This window comes from Bos grunniens, chromosome 5 (assembly GCF_055505025.1).
Source record: "Bos grunniens cultivar Pamir isolate PY7600 chromosome 5, Bosgru_T2T1.0, whole genome shotgun sequence".
Classification (NCBI taxonomy): domain Eukaryota; kingdom Metazoa; phylum Chordata; class Mammalia; order Artiodactyla; family Bovidae; genus Bos; species Bos grunniens.
The window spans coordinates 119,668,374-119,674,494 of NC_141169.1; positions in this window are offsets into that span (position 1 = coordinate 119,668,374).

Sequence of the window (6,121 nt, forward strand, 5' to 3'; positions counted from 1 at the left end):
TTTTCCTGACCACCTCATGCCTCTCTCAGTCCTCTCCACACTCGGGTCTGTCCTGCAGAGCACCCTTGTCCTGGCAGGAGGCGGCCCGGAGGGTCAAGAGTCCCCCCGGGGGACCCTGAGCAGGCTGCGGAGATGGGCCGCGTGCCTGGAGGACCCTCCATCAGCAGGTAACGGACACTTAGTGGGAGAGATCCAGTTAGACGGGAAAGTACTGCTTCCACCGTAATTTACTTAAGGAAACGGAAAAGACGAGCGAAGGACCCTGGCGAGGGGCTGAGTTTTGAAGGAAATGGGAGGATGGCATCTGGTCTTTTTTAAAAAAAGAAAGAACACACGTCGGTGAGAAGGAAGAGGGACTGGGCAGAGTCAGCGGCAGGAGGGCCGAGATGGACCGGCCTCAGGATAGCAGAGGCTTCCTGTCCACCGGGAATCCATGAGCACAAGGCCCCTGAGAAGCCACAGAGCCCAGAGGAAGCCTGTGCTGGGGTTCAGAGCCCTCCCCGTGGCTCGGGGCTTGTGCAGCTTTGGGAAGCCTGATGGGCACATCTCAGGAGCAGAGAGCAGCTGTGATCAGCTTCATGGGAGCAGCGAGAAAGGATGTGAGCAGAGAGACACTCTCCCAGCAAGTTCACAGGACAGGAAGAGGTGAGCCGAGAAAGGCAGGCAGGGAGCCTGTCCAAACCCCTCTGGCCCAGCGAGCTTCAGAGTCACCCGCGTTTGCCCCCAGGTAAACCGAGGCTGGTCTGAGAAATGTGAAAGGGCTCAGGGACAGATGGCTTTTAGAAACAGTCTGTTGGAGTCTGCAAATTAAAGACCTATATGCAATTAAAAACCAACAAAAGGGTCCTTTACTGCAGCGATTCCCTGACCCAGGCAGGAGGCAGGAGGTGGAACCGCATCCTTTGGAACTCACACCTGCACTCAGCCTTTTAAGGTCGCGCGGCCCCGTAATCCTAGGAGTCCTGAGAAAGCGTCCGGCGAGGAGCCTCCACAACTGCCCTGGCCTTTACAGACCAAAGGGCGTTCCGAGAGCCTGAGGGATTGTTCCACCCAGTGGGTTAGACCCACACTCTGGAACAATGCTGAAACCACAAAGGTGATGAACAGAAGCCCTGAGCCAGGGTTTCGGTACTCGATTCACCCCAAGGCGCCCTCTCCTAACCTCTGGGCAGACCCTCCCTCTCTCCCTCCCTCTCTCTCTCACCCTGCTCTGCCTTCCTGTCCGGGCAGGATCCCTCAGCCCCTCTTAGAAGCAGACCCTTTCCCCTGTTTTGGTGGGAGTCATGTTGGATGGGTCCACACTTTGACCACAAACTCAAACCTGACAGAAGGGCTCGTTGGTCACAAGCTCGCTCCACTGGAGCAGACAGGGCCCAACTCCACCACCGCCCAGAGCGAGGCCCCCCAGACCCTCAAGGCGGAGGAGCCATTCACAGGACGGCAGGAAGCCCTGGGTCGAGGGCATGCGATTCTTCCCAGAAAGGAGCCCAGCGAAGCCACCTCCCCACTGCTGAGCACGCTCGGTTGCAGGGTGATTTATGGTTGTATTATTCCTAAATCTCCACAAAGATGTAAACAGGGTGATTGTGCCTCCGTAAGATATTAATAACTTAATGAGTCTGTGCTATTTGTTTATGTAAATGGATAATGGAATCTCTACAGGGGCCAAATATGATATTACATACAATCTGGTGATTCGATGACTGTTGTCACAGACACACACACACACACACACACTCCCAGCATGCTCTGGAGCTAGTCCGGAGCACGAACAGGGTGGGCACAGCTCACACTTCCTTCCAGGGGTCTGGGAAGAGTCAGGGTTGAGGCTGCCCTGCAGGCCCCGGGGGAGGGGGCGCTGGACACTTCTTCCCTCCTCTCCCCGCCCCCTCCTCCCAGGAAGCTCCCAGGCCTCCGCACGGCCCCCAGCCCCATCCTCAGCTGGCTGGGCCTCGCGTATGTCCCCAGCCCTGGACCGTCCTCGTCTCCCTGCAGACAGAGGAGCTGGACCAGCACTCACATCCTCCCTGTCAGAGCACCGGCCCCCGAAACTCTGGGCTGCTGAAGGGTGACCACAACCCCCCACCAAAAACCCAGGAACTTCGGAATGCAGCTGTGTTTGGAGATGGGCTTTGAAGACATAAATAGATTACAGTGAGGTCATGTGGGTCCTGATGCTCTGGTGGGGGTGTCCTCATACAAACGAGGTCAGGACACAGATGTGCACAGGGCATCCATGTCAGGACAGAGCGTCAGGACACAGACGTGCACGGGGCGTCCACAGGAGGAGTGGATGTCAGGACGCAGACGGGCATGGGGCACCCACAGGAGGATGGGGCGTCAGGATGCAGACGGGCACGGGGCGTCCACGGGAGGAGGGGGCATCAGGACACAGACAGGCACAGGGCGTCCACGGGAGGACAGGGCGTCAGGATGCAGACGGGCACGGGGCGTCCACGGGAGGACAGGGCGTCAGGACACAGACAGGCACAGGGCGTCCACGGGAGGACAGGGCGTCAGGATGCAGACGGGCACGGGGCGTCCACGGGAGGACAGGGCGTCAGGATGCAGACGGGCACGGGGCGTCCACGGGAGGAGGGGGCGTCAGGACACAGACAGGCACAGGGCATCCACGGGAGGACAGGGCGTCAGGATGCAGACGGGCACGGGGCGTCCACGGGAGGACAGGGCGTCAGGATGCAGACGGGCACGGGGCGTCCACGGGAAGAGTGGGCATCAGGACGCAGACGGACACGGGGCGCCCATGTAACAACAGTGCACAATCCCCGACCTCCAGCAGGAAGGTGTCAGGAGAGGGGGTGTCTTTGGGCCCCCACAGGGAGATTAGTGTCCAGTGTCCCGTGGGAATGAGATGCCACGTCCCCCTCTCCCTCGGCACGAGAGGACGGCGTCCTTTCCCAGCACTGTGTCTGCTCGGGGTCAGCCCCGTCCCCGCACTTGCCACCACTGTCCGAGCGGCAGTGGGAGGGAGCTGTGTTCCGGTGCCCCTCTCCTCGCCAAGGGGTGCACACTCAGGTCCGAGGGGCCGTCTCCACCCTCGGGAACCTACAGGCCACAAGCTGGTCCCCCTGATCACAAGGCCTTGTCTCCCCGGGGCTGGGAGGGGAAGATGGCTGGCAGGGCCATCTGATGGTCTCTGGCTCCACCCAGGCTAAGCCTGGGGGGAGGTGGACTCACGCCCCTCTCCTCTAGGAGCCTCAGGCTCTGCAAAGCCAGGTGGCAAGGATCCGCCCAGGGCTCTGCGTGTCCAACCCTCCCCGCGTCCCCATGACCCCCTCACCCGAGTCTCAGGACTCGCCTGCCCATCCCCGTCTCCCACCTACTGCCCACCTGCGTGAGGACATTAACGCACATCCTGCCACATCCTTCTCTTCTGTTGTTTTCTCCTGTTTATTCGTGAGCTGCCGTGTGAAACAGTTACAGTTCAGATTTCTGCTGTGGATAAACAAATACAGAAAATTAGCAGATGTGTTTTGCAGATGCATTTCACAAAAATAACCTCCTCCTGATGAGTAGGAGCATAGGGAGGCTGAGCAGTGCGGGCCCTGAGCGCTGCTGGACGCCCTTCCTGGCTTTGATGGGAGGACCCTGAGACAAGAGGAGGGACAAGGACCGGCCAAGGCCGGAGCCGGTGGCCAAGCCTGCTGTGGGCACGTGAGAGGGTGTCTGAGTGGGCACAGAAGCTGAGGTCTGGTGGGACAGGAGGGCAGCAGCCAGGGCCTCAGGGCTGCGGCTGGACCAGTGGCCGCGAGGTCTCCTGGAGCCCCGGGGGTGGAGGAAGAGGGGAGACGGAAGACCCCGGAGAAGATGCCAAAGTCAGGTGTCAGGGCATCCGGGGGACTCGGGTCAGCAGCACTCTGACCCCAGGAATGCCAGCAGGGACGAGAGCCTGAAAGCGTCCCTGAGGAGGCAGGACACGTCCCCTGTGACACGCAGCCCCGCGGCATGCCATCCCCCAATTCAAGATGCCCCAGACCAAGGGCAGCTAACCTCGCAGTCCTGGGAGACAAGGGACACAGAGAGGGGGCGCCCGGACACCCCCCTACATAACACCCTGCACGCAGAAACACGGTCATTTATGTGCACACACATGCACACGCACGCACACGCTAGTTCACCCCAGCCTCCACGGCGTCCTGCCAGTGGTGAGTGAACGGAGCCTCCTTCACATGCAGGCCTGGTCCTGGGAGGAAGCACTCGGTACAGATTCTATTTCTTCTTCTATGAAAGGATCACAGCCTCCCAGGGATAATTTAATTTGCCTTTTCTTTCAGGAGTGACTGCTACACAGAGGAGCCTTTCTTCTCGTCTAATTTTACCCCCAAATAAAATAAAAGACTCAAAGAATATTAGAACTGCTTCAACCCCACCACCTGATACCTGGGGAGAGACAGGAATGGTCTAAGCCTTCTGTTCAGGAGCAGGGGGTGGGGGAGGAGGGAGACAAAGGACACAGAAGGATAGGGAGGGGTCCCAGGGAAGGAGGGAGATTCAGGGAAGGGGGTTAATTCAGGGACAGAGGAGCAGGCCCAGAGATCGGGTGGGGACTCAGGGATGGGGAGGGGGGCCCAGAAGTAGGGCGAAAGCCCAGAGTCAGGGTGGGGGTCCCAGCGATGGTGGGTGCTCTTGGGGCTCCCACATACCCTGGGGACCACCTGCCTGCCAGGTGTGAGCCCGTGTAAAGGAAAGGGGGCTCTGGACACCCTCTCCATTCTCGAGAGGGAAGGAGGCTGCCACAGAACCCACCCCAAAGCTCCAGCAGCCGGCCACTTGCAGCGAGATCGAGCAGACAGGCTAGGACCTAACAGGCTCCGAGTGACAGCCAGGGTTTGCGCTGAGCGCCGGCTCTCCTGGAGTCTGGAGTTTGGGTGCCAGCCAGGTGAGACCAGCTCTCGGCCACACCCCTGGGCAGGAGCTTCTGACGGGCTCCCCGGGCAGACTACACCTCACTCATGAGGTCACAGCTCAGCACTGGGTGCGGAACATGTCCTGGGCGGCTCTCCTGGCCAGACCGTGGGTGCTGCCCTGGTCCGCAGGCCCCACCTTTCCACGTGCCCTTTGCTGACTTCCTCTGTCTTGCTGCCCTGACACGTCTTAGCTGTGAGGACTGCAGACTGAGTCTCACGGGTCCTTCCAGGAAATCATGGAGCTTAGGGGTGGTCCTCTGGACCCTAACACATGCTTCAGGGTCTCAGAGGAAAACGACAAGAGTCCCTAGAGGATGAAGTCCCAGACCGGCTGCTTGGGGTGAATGATGGCAGGTGGAGAGGCTCACCTCGACGGGTCCTCCTGTGTCCCGGGGGCTGGTCCAACCCCAGGGCCATCGGCTGACGTGTGTCTCATGTCTGTGATCCCAGGGACTTTGTGCAGGTCCGTAGCCTGTGGCTTTCTCTAACATTGCCTAGAAACAGTGACAGACTTTTTCTTGGGCTCCAAAATCACTGTGGACGGTGACTGCAGCCATGGAAAGAAAAGATGCTTGCTCCTTGTAAGAAAAGCTGTGACAAATGTGAGACAGCATATTAAAGAGCAGAGATATTACCAACAAAGGTCCGTCTAGTCAAAGCTCTGGTTTTTCCAGTAGTCATGTATGGATGTGAGAGCTGGGCCATAAAGAAGGCTGAGTACCAAAGAACTGACACTTTTGAACTGTGGTATTGGAGAAGACTCTGGAGAGTCCTAAAGGAAATCAACCCTGAATAGTCACTGGAAGGACTGATGCTGAAGCTCCAGTACTTTAGAGCTGACTCATTGGGAAAGACCCTGATGCTGGGAAAGATTGAAGGCAGGAGGAGAAGGGGACGACAGAGGATGAGATGGTTGGATGGCATCACCGACTCGATAGACATGAGTTTGAGCGAGCTCTGGAAGCTGGTGATGGACAGGGAGACCTGGTGTGCTGCAGTCCTTGGGGTTGCAAAGAGTTGAACACAACTGAGCAACTGAACAACAACACAAACATTTGCACTCATCTTTCGAACTCTTTTAAAGACATAACTTTAACAGCTGCAGAAGGAGCTTCAGAGTATAACTGATGGCTGTTGCTGGCCATTCATTCTTCTAACAAAAATCATGTTTCCCAGCGCTGTTCTTGCGGAAG